This window comes from Ictidomys tridecemlineatus, chromosome 4, assembly GCF_052094955.1.
Source record: "Ictidomys tridecemlineatus isolate mIctTri1 chromosome 4, mIctTri1.hap1, whole genome shotgun sequence".
NCBI lineage: Eukaryota > Metazoa > Chordata > Mammalia > Rodentia > Sciuridae > Ictidomys > Ictidomys tridecemlineatus.
In genome coordinates this window covers 54132555-54150206 of record NC_135480.1, presented here as the reverse complement: position 1 = coordinate 54150206, position 17652 = coordinate 54132555, and positions in this window count along the sequence as shown.

Here is a 17652-nt window from a genome sequence, read left to right as displayed (position 1 = left end):
ATAAAAATGGAGAGATAGAAAATATAGTATAAAAAGTAGATAAATGGAAAAAAAAGCTAATCCAAATTTTTATTATAATTCAGTAATATTGAATTTTATGTAAATTTATGTAAATATTTATTAGATTCAAAACCAATAAGCTTTGCGTGACATTTAAAGGTGACAACATTCCACAAGAATTCTCAGGGAAAGTTGTATTCAAATGCACCTCTCTCAGAAAACAACACTAGACTATGTGAATAGGCTTCAGGCTTATTAATTTCTTATTGATTTTTGGCCAATTCTGTTTGGGATTTACTGGGATATGAAATTTTTAGCCCCAGAGATTCAAGATTATTCTTTGTGACCATGATGATTTGAGGACAAACCCACTTTTTAGTCAATCTGGAGTTGCAATTTCAAAGTTTCCACTCTCTCCCACTCTCTCTCTTCTCTCACCCCAATCTCCTCATCAAGTGATTCATGGGCTCATTAATTATTCAACAAGCTCTGATGGACCTACCATTTTCTATACTCTGCATCATAAGCAGAAACCTAAACACACTAGCTAAAATCACTGTGACCCTCACCAGTAAGCTACAAAAAATAGTGTCCCAAAACTCTTTATCTTTACCCCTTATACAATGCTCTGTATTTTTCCATTTTTACCAAATCACATTACGTATACTTTTATACAAATCATTCCCACAGCGGTGTAATCCCAGGGGCAAAGATTTTGTTTGCTTCTTTGATATCTAAACAATGACCACAACAATCTCCACTTTATTACACATTTTAAAACAATAATTTTAAACAAATAAATGGAATACATTAGGAAAATGAGACTCTAAAGAATAGTGTTAAAGCAAAGTGAAACCAGCATACAGCACAATTGAGAACCAACTGGCAAGTAATAATGGGGGATTTAGACAATTTAAATGAGGGAAAGATTACATGTGAATGGGGAGATGGAGATGACAACCACAGTCACAGGATGCCATGAGTGGAAGGGGCAGTAGGTGGGAGGAGGAAGGCACAGAGCAGGACACACTTGCTCATGGCACAGGTCCTTGAAGACAATACAACTAGAATAGAGCCTACTGTATCTTCTGCGATGTTCTGAAAACCAGATGAAATTCAGGGAGTAGCTGAAAGAGCCAGCAGGACAGAGGATCCCAGCAACATGAAGATGAATGATATTTTAAGTGCAGATCTGTAGGGCATTAGCAACAGTTAAAGGAAAATTGCTTTTTCCTGAGTTGGACCTTAGTCACATATTCAAATCAAATGCCTGTGCAAACCATGAAAATTTATATGTTTTTTCAATAACAAAAAACCCTTTAAAAATACTAAAATATACTCTGCAGGACCAGATAATCAAAACTGATTTTTAATGGCAGTAATAATAACAATAAGCAAAATGCAGACTTAGTTTCAAATATTTGAAGTGGGTAAATTTTAACATTTCCAAAATTTAGAGCATTATTTTAAAAATTGGAAACCTTTGTAATACCAATTAAAAGTATCTTTTGAAGAAAATATGTATAAAAATAGAGTAAGACAACTATGGTTCACAAAAGCTAATTGCAAAATTCAAAAATGTAGTAGGATTTTAAATGTGGCCCCCCCAAGGAAATGATAAACATCTGAGGTTATAAAAATGCCAATTGAGTTTTATCTGATCATTAAAGATGGCATGCATGCATTGGAATGGCACAGAATACATCATGAATATGTGAAATTACTATGTGTCAATTACAAACCAGACATATGCTTGAATAATAAAGAACAACAACAAAAAACCTATTCTGTGGTCACAAATGACCACCAATGCTGCTCTCCTTTTTATTTGCTCATTAGTTTATGCAAAGTCTTCATGATCCAAATTATGATCTGCACTTTTCTGTTGAAAAAAAAAAAAAGGAACTGAATAATCAAACCAATAAGTCTGCTTCAATCATTTCAGCTTTGCCTACTGAGCCCTAAGCACTGAACCATGTCTTCAACAGCATTACCAGCCTTCACTGAGAACTCTCAATGAAAATAACCACTAACAGGCACACAAAAAGAAACTGCACTGTCTTACGTATTTACTCTGACTGTCATTTGCCTGCTACTTTAACAGCACTCTCACCGCTGATCAAAAGACATCTGTTCATACATGCAATTTATTGATTCAGTGCACTGATTTTTGACTTCCTATGACATAGATTCATGTGTCCCAGAAAATCCCTTTAGAGAGAACTTGGAAGGCTTCCCACAAACCTTCTCATATTTTGTATGAGAGCTACAGAGCTTGAACCTGGTCTCTCAGGGAAGAAAGCTCAAGAGAACACACATGGAGCACCAGCCCTCCATGTGTCCACAGGGATTGAAGGCCTTGTACACATGAGGCTCAACTCTAATGCGATGTTTCCCTGTAGAAGTTTTGTGAAATCAGAGAGTGAATGAATGTTGTAAACAAGGAAAGAAGGGAGGAGTCACGGAGGTGTGAGCAAAAGCTGGTGGCAGGTGGAGAATTCAACTGGACAGAATGCACAGTTTCGGCAATGGTGGGAATTAAGTAAAGGCAAGAGGATTGAAGCCTCTGAGATTTAAGTCTGGATGTCCCTGAGCCCTGAACTTGTATATTTTCCACAAGAAATACAAAGTCATTGACATTTTTGAGAAAAAGAGTTGTTACATAATGCTGATTTCAGGCATAGAACTTCTTGATTTGGAGTCAAAAGTTCTGGACTGGTTTATAGGACCTGGAGCACACCACTGAATTTCTCTGCTTCTATTACTTTCTATGTAAAAGAAAAGCATTATTATTAATCTCAAAGGGTATATATGAGGATCCAGGATTCTCAGCTCAGTGTAAAGTGGCTAGAATAGTGAAGGGGACATGATATCAATTGCAGAGTTCTCTAGTCAGTAGCTGAAATTCAGAGAAAATTGGGTATTTAATCAAGGATAGAGCTAGAGCTAGAAAAAATCGAAGGCCTTGATACATGGTATGAGGATGCTGCTTGGATGCCTACAAAGATTTTGTTTGCTAAGACATCTCTGACCATTCTGACACTGCAACAGTAACCAACCTCTTACAATTAAGAGCAATAAGACAATAGCATAGGTGTGGCATCAGGTTTGCAGGGAAGTAGAAGGATACTGCATTCACCTTATATCCTTTATGTCAGGCCTATAAAAGAGGGTCCATCACAGCATTGCACAGCTAGGGAAACACTGAAGGGAACTAAACAACAAAGGAACTACACCCGTAAAGACCTGCATGATCTGGTCACCCTGTACCAATAAGGACAGGGGAAAAGTCATGGAACTGAATATGAGGGTGTAGATGAGGAGGTTGGTAATGCCACAAGATAAAGAAGAATTTACTGATTTGGTTCTGAAAGAAAAGACAGAAAATCTGGCAGCCACAAGGCCTAGGGTTAAGACATACTGAGTGGATATAGAGTGTGAAGGTCCTGGCATCCCACATTAACATTCAACCATGTAGTAGAGACTCAGTTATTGATTTTAACCAGCCTCTCTCAGCAGCTACTCCCCTTGCTGGCATTCTGCCCATAAGAACTCTCTGTTTAAATACTTTGATGGATGTTTAGTGTCCACTCACACATTCACTCATCTCTTCTTTTTTTTATTGGTTGTTCAAAACATTACAAAGCTCATGACATATCATCTTCCATACATTTGATTCAAGTGGGTTATGAACTCCCATTTTTTACCCCAAATACAAGTTGCAGAATCACATCAGTTACACATCCACATTTTTACATAATACCATATTAATGACTGTTGTATTCTGCTACCTTTCCTATCCCTGACTATTCCCCCTCCCCTTCCCTCTCATCTTCCCTCTCTACCCCATCTGCTGTTGTTTAATTCTCTCCCTTTTCCCCCCCTTTCTCCTCACAAACGCTTATATGTAATTTTGTGTAACAATGAGGGTCTCCTTCCATTTCCATACAGTTTCCCTTCTCTCTCCATTTCTCTCCCCCCACTCGTCTCTGTTTAATGTTAATCTTTTCCTCATGCTCTTCTTTCCTGTACTGATCTTAGTTGCTCTCTTTATATCAAAGAAGACATTTGGCATTTGTTTTTTAAGGATTGGCTAGCTTCACTTAGCATAATCTGCTCTAATGCCATCCATTTCCCTGCAAAATCCATGATTTTGTCGTTTTTAGTGCTGCGTAATACTCCATTGTATATAAATGCCACAGTTTTTTAATCCATTCATCTATTGAAGGGCATCTAGGTTGATTTCAAAGTCTAGCTATTGTGAATTGTTCCCGCTAAAATCTGGAACAAGACAGGGATGCCCTCTCTCACCACTTATATTTAATTTAGTCCTTGAAATACTAGCCAGAGCAATTAGAAAGACAAAAGAAATTAAAGGCAGAAAAATAGGAAAAGAAGAACTTAAAATATCACTATTTGCAGACTATATGATCCTATACCTAGAAGACCCAAAAGGGTCTACAAAGAAACTACTAGAACTAATAAATGAATTCAGCAAAGTGGCAGGATATAAAATTAACATGCATAAATCAAAGGCATTTCTGTATATCAGCGACAAAACTTCTGAAACGGAAATGAGGAAGAACACTCCATTCACAATACCCTCAAAAAAAATAAAATACTTGGGAATCAACCTAACAAAAGAGGTGAAAGATTTATACAATGAAAACTACAGAACCCTAAATAGAGAGATAGAAGAAGATCTTAGAAGATGGAAAAATGTACCCTGTTCATGGATAGACAGAACTAACATTATCAAAATGGCTATATTACCCAAAGTTCTCTACAGGTTCAATGCAATGCCAATCAAAATCCCAACGGCATTTCTTGTAGAAATAGATAAAGCTATCATGAAATTCATATGGAAAAACAAAAGACCCAGAATAGAAAAGCAATTTTAAGCAGGAAGTGTGAATCGGGAGGTATAGCGATACAGGATTTCAAACTGTACTACAGAGCAATAGTAACAAAAACAGCATGGTACTGGTATCAAAACAGGCAGGTGGACCAATGGTACAGAATAGAGGACACAGAGACCAATCCACAAAATTACAACTTTCTTATATTTGATAAAGGCGCTAAAAGCATGCAATGGAGAAAGGATAGCATCTTCAACAAATGGTGCTGGGAAAACTGGAAATCCATATGCAACAAAATGAAGGTGAACCCCTTTCTCTCGCCATGCACAAAAGTTAATTCAAAATGGATCAAGGAGCTAGATATCAAATCAGAGACTCTGCACCTGATAGAAGAAAAAGTTGGCTCTGATCTACATATTGTGGGGTCGGGCTTCAAATTCCTTAATAGGGTGCCCATAGCCCAAGAGTTAAATACAAGAATAAACAAATGGGACTTACTTAAACTAAAAAGTTTTTTCTCAGCAAGAGAAACAATAAGAGAGGTAAATAGGGAACCTACATCCTGGGAACAAATGTTTACTCCTCACACTTCAGATAGAGCCCTAATATCCAGAATATACAAAGAACTCAAAAAATTAAACAATAAAATAACAAACAACCCTTTCGACAAATGGGCCAAGGACCTGAACAGACACTTCTCAGAGGAGGACATACAATCAATCAACAAGTACATGAAAAAATGCTCACCATCTCTAGCAGTGAGAGAAATGCAAATCAAAACCACCCTAAGATACCATCTCACTCCAGTAAGATTGGCAGCCATTATGAAGTCAAGCAACAACAAGTGCTGGCGAGGATGTGGAGAGAAGGGTACACTTGTACACTGCTGGTGAGACTGCAAATTGGTGCGGCCAATATGGAAAGCAGTATGGAGATTCCTAGGAAAGCTGGGAATGGAACCACCATTTGACCCAGCTATCGACCTTCTCGGTCTATTCCCTGAAGACCTTAAAAGAGCATACTATAGGGATACTGCCACATTAATGATCATAGCAGCACTAATATCTTCTAATGAAAAGTCAGCTTTTAGTTTGAGTCACCTCAATATGAACTGATGTTGTCAATTCCTACCTTCTTCTCCATCTGGAATGTTTGTCCCTTGATGTTTCAGCTGGATAATAGCAACAGCCATAGCAACAGAGAAGAAAGTTATTCTTTAGCCCAAACTACATGGTCACCATTTACCAAGCCCTCTTCAATTCACTGTCTCATCAGAAACACATTAGAAACCAAAAGTCAATTTCCCTTTTCTTATTAAGAAAGAAAGCATTTGATAAGCACAAACTTTGTCTCAGGCACTGTGTTAGGCAGGTGGGGCACTGTGGTAGACAGAATTTTTTTAGTCACTGTTATCAGTGACTTCACTGTCTACTTATCAAATGAAGCCTTCCAGCATTACACAGATCACATTTAAATGCTTGAGAAAGACTCAAGATATAAGTGTCCTACAAAGGCCAGGGGGAGTATTTTGATCTACAAACTGTACATAATATTTAAAAGGAAGCTGTAAATGTGGGACTACCGATCCCACATCAAAACTTATGTGCTGTTTCCTTCTTCTACTGTCTCTTCCACTTCCCACTGTTAAGCAAGAGTGGGGAAAGGTAAAACTCTAGACATAAGGAAAATGGCCTGCAATCAGAATGAAGATTTTTAAAAAAAAAAAAAACAGATTTTGTGCCAAGAATACTAACTATATATTAATAGTAAATTTGAGGCTTATTCCTGAACTTTATCCTGCTCAGCTAATGGTGCCGGCATTTTCCCTTCCTTCTATCACATGGAAAATACCTCTGTTTATTGTCCTAGCAACCATTACAAGGTACATTTGGGGAAAAGGAAAGTGCATTATGTTTCATAGAATAAAATTAAAATTAAATGGTATGGAGTAAGGTCCAGGAGTTCAGAGAAAACATGAAATGGATGGTTGAGAGGAGATCAAGGAAGGCCATCTTCAGCAGATGACATTTTAAGGAAATCTGAAGAAACAGCAAGAATTATCCAGCTGAAACATTAAGGGACAAATATTCCAGATGGAGAAGAAGGTATGAACTGACAACTTCAGGTCAGATTGAGTTGACTCAAACTAAAAGCTGACTTTTCGTTAGAAGAGCTTAATCAATGCGTGAGTGGACAATAAACACCTGTCAAAGTATTTAAACAGAGAGTCGTTATACATTTATGTTTTTAAAATTCACTTATTTCTTGTTTATGTTGATTTTGTTTGAAAATTTTAGGCCAACTTCAAAACCCACACAGGAGGATTTTTAGAATTGGTCTCACTAAAAGGCATGAGATTTAAGTTAATGTTGCCAGAATTACTGATATTAAGAGTTGAAACTTAAAAAGAGTCTTAATCTCAATGTTACCAAAAATCAAAGACAGAGATAAGCCCAACCAGCTTGAAATGACTCTTTGTTTAAATATTTTGTTTAGTGATGGGTGTTTAGTGTCCACTCGACAGAGGATTCTTTTGTTTTTAATCTCTTCTGATTTTTGACATAATTGCCCAAAACCTATGTTGAAGACACGATAAGCCTTTTTAACAAATGGTGCTTGAAAAACTGGATGTCCACATGTAAAAGGTTCAATCTGGATCCCTGTTTCTCACTCTACACAAATCAATTCAAATTGGTTTAAAGACCTAGGAATAAGACCAGAAGTCATGCAACTGCTAGAAGAGGACATAGGAGAGACTCTAACCTATAGGTGCAGGCAACAAGGACTCCTAGAGCTCAGGAAGTGCCGCAACCCGGCTGATCACAGAAACACAAGCCGTTCTAGCAGAAACAAAGTTTTATTTTTAAAAAGGCCGCCAATGGCCTGTGTGCATCCCGCTAGTGAGCCAGTCCACACACGTGTGTGCGTCTACCGGAACCAGGGGCCCGCACCTCCCCCGGAAATACCCTCCTACCATCCTTCCCCAACCAATGGGAACTCTCCGGGAGTCTCGTAACATGAGTCCTGTAACAGGCGGAGGTGAACAGCAGGAGTCCAATTTCCATATGAATGTAAATCTTAACATAATTATATCATCTCAATGGCTAGCTGGCAGTCACCTAAAACAAATGTGCCATGTATTATAATACTTTTGCTGTGGCTCCTACCATCTGCCCCCTTCTGTTTAATTAAGCAACAGGCAATGTGGCTAAGGACCGTGCCTGTTAGGTATGTCCAATTCAACATATGGTTCTTACCCGTCATCGGAAGACTGACCTCTATGCGTCAGCGTCCTGGCTTAGGTTGATACCACTGCAATCGAATCAATACCCGTCACTGACTACCGGTCCAGTATATAGCCATACCTGTGGAATAGGCCTATGCACCAGTGGGGGGGTGAGGGTCTTTGCCTCACCTCTGTTGGCCCCCAAATTTGGCCTTGGTGTTGGTGGGGGGGTGAGGTTCTTTGCCTCACCTCAGTTGGCCCCCAAAATTAGACCATCACTAGTAGAAGGGAGGAGGATACAGAAATGCCATGACATCAAGTCAACTGATGGCTCCTTAGGAAAAACAGTAACACTGGTGACACATCAGCTAAGATATTTCAGCACTACCATAATTGGCTGTATCAACAAATAGAGCACAATGCATACAAGTGATACATAGTCCAGGCAAGTTGTGTAAGCAGTTCAAAGTGGAGGAGTCTATGAATATGTCCATTTCCTCCCAAAGTAAATTAAGTCCTTGATTGAGCATACTTGTTGAGTTATATTGATTGATGTATCAGTTTATACAGTTTACTGTGATAGCTATCATAGAAGTTGTAGTTTTGGTTTTATCTTGGTCTTCACCGGCACTGGGATGGAGATGGGAATTTTGGCCATGCTGCTAAAGAGACATTATCCTGAACAGAATTATTAAATATAATGAAAAAGAAAGGTGAAAGTAAACAAACAGATCTGTTAACCACCTTTAAAAACAAAATTTTAACAGCTGTTTACCTAATTTAAATTAAACCATTTAAATCACGTGAAAAAAAAATTTTTTTTGATCCATTTATATCCATTTATACATGAGCGCTCCTCATAAATGAAATATGGACATACACACATACAGACATACAACACAAAACAGTGCATACATAACATACAACATATAAGACAATAGTAAATAAAGGCCTTGTAGCTATACCTAGGTGAAATCTCCATTGCAATGTTTAAAAACTCCACAGTCAAAAAATAAAACAGTCAAAAAATAAAACTGATCAGAAAGACATTAACCTAGGTTTGTATGAGCTCAAAAAAAAATAAAATAAAATAGAACTTTATGATGTGGGAAAAATGCAATAATAAAATAGATATTGAAAAAGGCACCGTGGTAAATCACTGTTGCAGATGTAAGAATAACCAAGCTGGAATTCTGGATATCAGCTGTTATGGATTTCAGTCAAATAATCTTCTTTTTCTGTAGAAATTGTTTTAGTTAATCTCTCTGGAATCCAAATTGGTTGCTGTTCTTCCTGTGGAAAAACACAGACAGAGCCCGGACTCCAGACTATTACTGGGTCTGGACCTTTCCATTGTCCTGTTACAATATCTTTCCAAAGTACCTTAGGCTTATGTACATTTTTCGGATACATGTCTTTCCGCAGCACTAAGTCCTGATGAATCCAAATTTACAAAATTTAGAGTAAAAAGGGTTATTTTAAGTTTATCTTTGGGGGATATATACCCCTTTCCAATTCCCTCCTTTTGTTTTAATAAGTACATTTTAATAGTTTGATGAGCTCTTTCAACTATACCTTGTCCCTGTGGATTGTATGGGATTCCTGTTATATGAATAATGCCAAATGATGAGCAAAATTGTTTAAAAGAGTTAGACGTATAACCAGGACCGTTATCAGTTTTTAACTGTTTAGGAACACCCACAGTGGCAAAATTTTGTAAGCAATGAGCTATAACATCTTTAGTTTTTTTTCCGGCATGAAGGGAGCCCATTAAAAATCTGGAAGAAGTATCAACTGTAACATGTAAATATTTCAATTTTCCAAATTCTGGCAAGTGTGTGACATCCATCTGCCAAATATGTTTAGGTATCAGTCCTCTAGGATTGACTCCAAGATTAACTTGTGGTAAAAATGTCACACAATTTTGACATTGTTTTATTATATGTCTGCCTTGTTCTTTAGTTATTTTAAAATGCTTTTGTAAAGTATTAGCATTGACATGGAACCTTTTATGAAAATTTATAGCTTCTTCTATTGTGGAGAAAATATGTATGTCATGTGTAGATTTATCTGCTAGTTCATTACCCAAACTAAGGGCTCCAGGCAACCCTGTATGTGCCCTGATATGTCCTATAAAGAATGGATCCTTTCTTTCCCAGATTAGAGTTTGTGTAGCAGAAAACAAAGAGAAAATAGTAGAGGAAGGAGAAATCCTACCAGCATCTTCAAGGGATACTATAGCATTAACTACATACTGACTATCAGAAAATAAATTAAATACCGAATCTTTGAACATCATAAAAGCTTGTAATACTGCATTGAGCTCTACCTTTTGAGCTGATTGTTTGGGTACTAAAAATGTAAAAGTTTGATCAGGGGTAACTACTGCTGCTGTACCATTGTTTGACCCATCAGTGAATATATTTGGAGTATTCATGATAGGGGTTTTTCTTGTCATTTTTGGAAAAACTACAGGATGCTTAGACCAAAAGGACAACAAAGGATTAGATGGCAAGTGACTATCAAATGAAACACTAGATTTACACATGATTATTGCCCAAGTATTTAACTCATTAGCTAACTCATCAATTTGATCCATAGTATATGGAGTAATAATTTTATTGGGAGAAATACCAAACGCTCCCTTTGCTGCTTTTATTCCTTAGAGTATTAATTGTCCTACAGCCTCAGGATATCTAGTAAGAATAGCATTAGGAGAATAAGATAAATGTATCCACAATAATGGACCTTCTTGCCAAAATACTCCTGTAGGAATATTTTTTGTTGGTAGTACAATAAATAATAAAGGCAAACTTATATCAATTCTATCCAAATGCATATTTTCCATATATGTCTCAATGATTTTTAATGCCTTTCTTGCTTCAGGCGTTAACATGTGGGGTGAATTTGGATCTGATGGACCTTTTAGAATATCAAATAAAGGTCCTAACTCTCCTGTTGGTATGCCTAGATAAGGTCTTATCCAATTTATGTCTCCCAATAACTTTTGAAAGTTATTAAGTGATTTGAGTTGATCTACTTGTATTTGAATTTTTGGTGGACGGACCATGGTTGAGGATAATAGAACTCCTAAATAATTAATTGGAAGATTTAATTGTACTTTATCTATTGCTATCTCTAGATTATAATTTTTTAGTAAGTTTGTAAGTGTGGCATAACATTCTAGCAATGTGTTCTTATCTTTATGTGCCAATAACACATCATCCATATAGTGAAATATTTGTAGCTCAGGATTTTGATTTATAAGTGGCTGGATTGCTTTATTAACATAAATTTGACACATAGTTGGGCTGTTAGCCATCCCCTGAGGTAATACTTTCCACTCATATCTCTGATCAGGACCTTCATGATTTAGTGCAGGGATAGTAAATGCAAAATGTGGACTATCCTCGGGATGAATTGGAATTGAAAAGAAACAATCCTTAATATCTATAGCTAACACATGCCAGGTTTTTGGTAAAGCAGACAATTGGGGAATCCCTGATTGAGCAGGTCCCATAATAACCATCTCATTATTAATGGCTCTTAAATCTTGTAACAATTTCCATTTACCAGATTTCTTTTTAATGACAAAAATGGGAGCATTATGGGGAGATACGGAAGGTTATATATGTCCTTCTGCTAATTGTTGTTTGACCAGGTCATGGGCTACTTGTATCTTTTCTTTAGTTAGGGTCCACTGAGGAACCCACACTGGTCTTTCTGAGTTCCAAGTAATTTTGATTGTCTCAGTGGCCCTTTTTGAAAACCCAATCCATGTTTATTTATTTCTTGATCTATTTGAATTGGTGCTGTCATACCTTGTTCTTGTTCCCTTAATCTTTTTTCTTTCCTAAAGCCTTGTTTAGCCTTAGTAGTGGGCGCGTTAGAATTGACGTTATTTGTTAATGTCAATCCTAATTGATCTAGGACATCTCGTCCCCATAAATTTATGGGAAGATGGTCCAATACATAGGGCTGTATAGTTCCTTCACATCCTTCAGGATCCCTCCAATCTAATACCATAGCACTTCTATGGGGATTTGTTGCCACTCCTAGGCCTCCAAGCGTTTGAGTGGCTTGTTGCAATGGCCAATGCTTTGGCCATTCCTGATGAGATATGATGCTGAGGTCAGCACCTGTGTCCAGCAGCCCATTAAAGTCATGTCCTTGAATATTTAATTTTAGCATTGGGCGAGAATCTAAATTTAAAGACAGCATAGCCCAATCTACACCTGTGGAGCCTAATCCCTTGGAACCTCTTTCTACATTACAACTGGAAAATTCATCATGTAGGCTGGGTATTATTAATAACTGTGCTATTCTATCTCCTGATGAAATTACTGATATACCTCTTGGAGAACTAGCTATAATTTTTATTTCACCCTCATAATCGGGATCAATTACCCCAGGACTTATCATAAGTCCTTTTAGTGTAGAAGAACTGCGTCCTAATAATAAGCCTACTGTTCCTTGGGGAAGAGGTCCTTTTACTCCTGTGGGAATGATTTGAACTCCCATCTCTGGAGTTAATACTGCTCTGGCAGAGGCACAGATGTCCAACCCTGCGCTCCCTCTAGTTTGTCTGATGAGGGATTTAATGGATAATGCGTCCTGGACACTACCTTAATGGTGCTGCTGGGTTCCTCCATTGCCCCGTATATTTTTGGCTTTGGGCCCCGGGGCATTGGGCCCTCCAATTCGTTTTTTGGCAATGGGGCCTGATACCTTTCTCCACGATATCATGGGTAGACACTTGGTCCTTGTCCATTTTTTGATAATGGAATACCCTCTATGGTGGTTTGAGAACGGCATTCATTAGCCCAATGTCTCCCTCTATGGCATCGTGGGCAAATACCCGGGACTCTACTCCTTTGATACCTAGCTTTGTTAAACCCTCCTCCTATGGGGCAATTCCTTTTAAAATGTCCTGTTTGATTGCAATTATAGCATGTTTTTGGCTTGGCATCTAAAGCCTGTTTTACTTCAGCTGCCATGACTTGTCCTTGTTCATTAATGTCTCTACATAATTTAATATATGTGTTTAAATCTTCATGTTTCCATGGTCTAATGACCTCTTTGCAGCAACTATTTGCTTGGTCATAAGCCAGTTGTTTTATAAATGGCATTGCCTATTCTGTATTTTCAAATGTCCTAGAGGCTGTCTGAATAAGTCTATCTACAAATTCAGCGTAGGGTTCATTAGTTCCTTGTATTACCTTAGATAGTTGACCTTGTAAATCCCCTTGTCCCTGCAAAGTTTTCCATGCCCTAATTGCATCTATAGCAATTTGTGCATATACACCAGGGTCATATCCAATTTGTTGCCTCTGACCCTCATAAGGTCCTTTTCCTAATAGCATTTGCATATTTCTTTCAGGGTAACCGGCTGCTGCATTTCACCTAGCTGTCTCCATGCAAAATTCCTCATTGGCAATTTTCCATAATAAATATTGTCCTCCATTTAGCACAGAGCGACACACGTTAGCCCAATCTGTTGGTGTTAAGTCCCAGCTGGTAATAGATTTGACCATACTAATTGTGAAGGGGGCTGTAGGACCATAGTTTGCTACAGCTTCCTTTAATTGCTTTATTATTTTGAAATCTAAAGCACGGTAAACTCGTTGCCTTTCTTCTCCCCGCTCAATTACAGGGCATGCTAACTTTTGGGGTCCTGCCTCAGGATTCCATTCATCACCTATGGAAGCTGAGGGCCGCTCAGCTGCAGGTGGAGCTGTTGGTTGAATTACGCCCTCTGGTGATAGAACGGAGTTAGTAGTAGCCTCCCTATCTGATAGTCGTTTTTCCCCTGAGCTTGCTTTTTTCCAATTTTCCTCTGTCTGACTAGCTTGAGGGACCTTTTCTTTTGTTTGACCTAATATGTTTTCTACCATAGCCTGGATCTCTAACAATTTACTTAACAGTCTTTCGGTTTGTTTTTTACTAGATTCTAATCTACTATAAAGGTAACGTAACCCAATAAGATAGGATAGAAGAAAGCCAAAACAGAATGAAACAAAAACGGAGAGGAGGAGAATAGTTATATCAATTTTTTCTTTCTCAGGGCCGAATAACTTCAAACCTTGAGTCAATCATTTTTCTCAATTTGCCTGAAAAAATTCTAAGGCTAGGGAGCCTGAAATAAAAGCAAAATAAATCAAAACAAGAATACCCATTCTGTCGCCTTTCCTCAGCGGCGAGCGATATTACTCACCTCTAAGCTTCGGGCGTTCCCCGTCCGGGCCGCCAAATGCCGCAACCCGGCTGGGCACTGAAACACAAGCTGTTCGAGCAGAAACAAAGTTTTATTTTTAAAAAGGCCACCAGTGACCCGTGTGCGTCCCGCTAGTGAGCAGGTCCACACACGTGTGTGCGTCTACCGGAACCGGGGGCCCGCACCTCCCCCGGAAATACCCTCCTACCATCCTTCACCAACCAATGGGAACTCTCCGGGAGTCCCCTAACATGAGTCCCTTAACAAGCAGAGGTGAACAGCAGGAGTCCAATTTCCATATGAATGTAAATCTTTATATAATCATATCATCTCAATGGCTAGCTGGCAGTCACCTAAAAAAAAGGTGCCATGTATTATAATACTTTTGCTGTGGCTCCTAGCAAGGAAGTAATGCCAAGACTCAAGAAAAAGAATGACACCAAACAAAAATGTTACACAGCAAAGGAAACAACAGCAGGAAGAGAAACCTTCAGAATGGGAGAAAAAAATCTTTGCCAACTCTTCTGACAGAGGATTATATATATAATCCAGAATATATAAAGAACTCAAAAGCTCAACACCATACAAAAAAGTAACCGATTCAGTAAATGGGCAAAGGAACTTAACAGACACTCCTCCAGAGAAGTATAAATGGCAATTGTATGAAAAATGTTCAACATCTTTACACATAAGGGAAATGCAAACCAAAACTATGTTGAGATTCCACTTAATTGAAATAACAATAAGTTTTTGCAAAGGTGTGAGGAAAAATCCACTGTTGGTGGAAAAGTAAATTAGTACAGATACTATGAAATTCAGGATGGAGGTTCTTCAAAAAACCAAACAGGGTACTACCATCATATCCAGCTATACCACTCCTTTGTATCTATTCAAAAGAATTACAGACAGCATATTTTAGATACATCTTGCCATGTTTATAGCAGCACAATTCACAATAGCTAAATTGTAGAACCAGTCTAGGTGTCTGTCAACAGATAATGGATAAAGAAAATGGGGTATATGTACATAATGGAGATTTATTCAACCATCTGAAAGGAAGAAATTATGTTATTTGAAAGAAAATGGATGGAATTGAAAAGTATTATGTTAAGAAAAATAATCCAGACTCAGAAAGAAAAGTGCTATATGCTTTCTCTCATATGTGGAAGCAAGAGAGGAAAAAGAAACAGGGAAGGACCTCATGAAACTAGAAGGGAGCTAAATAAGGTAGAGAAAGGGGTTCAGAGAAAGGGAGGAGGGGAGGGCAAGAGGAATTAAATTGATCAAATCATGTTATATACATGTACTAATATGCCACAATAAAAGTCACCATTTGTTATCATTAACATGCACCCAAAACAAATGACAGATACGTTATTATACTTCCCAAGATTGTTGAGATTAATTTTAAAATAAATAAATAAACAAAACAAATGGATCCTTTTGGACCAGCTGATTGTTGTCAAAGTTATGACTAAATGGAGATTCAATATGTCTCTGGAATCTTCATGTATGTGATTAAATCATGTGAGTTCAACTGCTATTTCTTACCAGGTACAGAGAAATACCTAATGGTTGACTTCAGTGACTGAAAGTCAAGAGATCTTCCAGTTAACTGTATTTTCCTCAAAGCATTGATTCACTCATAATGTAAACATATTAACTCAGTATATGAGTGAAAAAATGGAAAAAGAATAAAGTTATGTATTTTAAGTTTTGCATTGTGCTTAGATTTTGGCATTTGAATATTTTATTCCCTCAAAGTCAGCATTTGATCAGTCTGTCTATATAAGCGGGAAACTTTAGGACACAAAATTGGCTGATGCCAATCAAATGCTCTGATGAAAAGAATATAAGACAATGTTCATATAGGGTTCAAACTGATGTCAATCTTCTGATAATTTCTTTTAGTGAAAATTTGATTCATTTTAAGCCTCTATTTTTCACTTTTGGCAGAACAACTGATAAACTTAAAAATGGGTTTCCCACACTGAATGATGACTTCAAATGAGAATAGTCTTTTACCACTTTATTGCCATCCCTGGCACAGGAGTTAAGTAACACTATGTCAGTGTTACTCCAGGAGAATGATGAGGTAACTGTTTATCTGGTACTTTACTATTCTCCAGGAATAGTAAATAGGACAGTGAAATAGGACAAAGTATGAAATGTTCCAGATTTTGCACCAGTTAAATTATTCCCTCTAAAAAAGTCACACTCTAAGTGATGTGATGCAAGTAACACAGAAATTAGACATAATTCCCTAATCATATTGTGTTCCCACAATAAAAAATTTTAAAAATCATGTCTTGTTTATAAACACTTTGAGGACACTTTGACCTACAAAGAAAAATTCAAAGAGAGAATCTAAAATAGTGGTTATGAGTAAAAATAATACTTAATATTGCCCCCTGAGAATCCAGAAAATGTATGCATCGTTGCACAAGTCTATGTAAAAGATATATGTAAAAAATACCGAGAGGGGCTAGGGTTATAACTCAGTGGTAGAGCATTTGCCTGGCATACATGCGGCACTAGGTATGATTCTCAGCACCACATATAAATAAATAAAATAAAGATCCATCAAAGATATATATATATATATATATATATATATATATATATATATATATATGTGTGTATATATATATATATATATATATATATGTATATATACAGTTTTATATTATTCCTGTGTGGTAGAGATAATGAAGTAGAACCCATTTGAGCCTGAATACATACTTCATTTTCTTACCAAATTTTTAAAAAAATATCTTTAAAGAAATATAAATCACACACACTATTTATTGGTCTCTTAAGGCCATAGCTGTTAGTGAATCCCAGTGAGCCTTCAGGTCAGTCTGAACTAGTTACAGGCATTCAGGAAAGTAACTCTAAAATAGCAATTAAAATATATAAACAAGGGCAGGGTGTACAGCACAATGATTGAGTCCATGCTTAGCATATGCAAGGCCTTGGGTTGGATCTCAACCAACACACACACACACATACACACACACATACACACACACACATGCCTGTGTATGTGTATCATTCGTTCTATCAGAATGACATTGAGGAATTGATCACATCAAAATGAAAGCATCAATACATACAAACCTATAGAATTAGATATTTATTGAAGTATCATCTTCATCACAATACTCTGATAATAACCTAAATGCCTATAATAGAGAAGGACAAGACAGACTGTTGTATCAAGTGCTATGGAAACTTAATCTATGAAAAATAAAAAAACAACACCACAGTAGTAAAAGAGAAGAATCTTCTGATACATTTTTTAAACTCAAGGAATTCAACAATGTGAACTATTACAAAAAAACGTAAGGTTA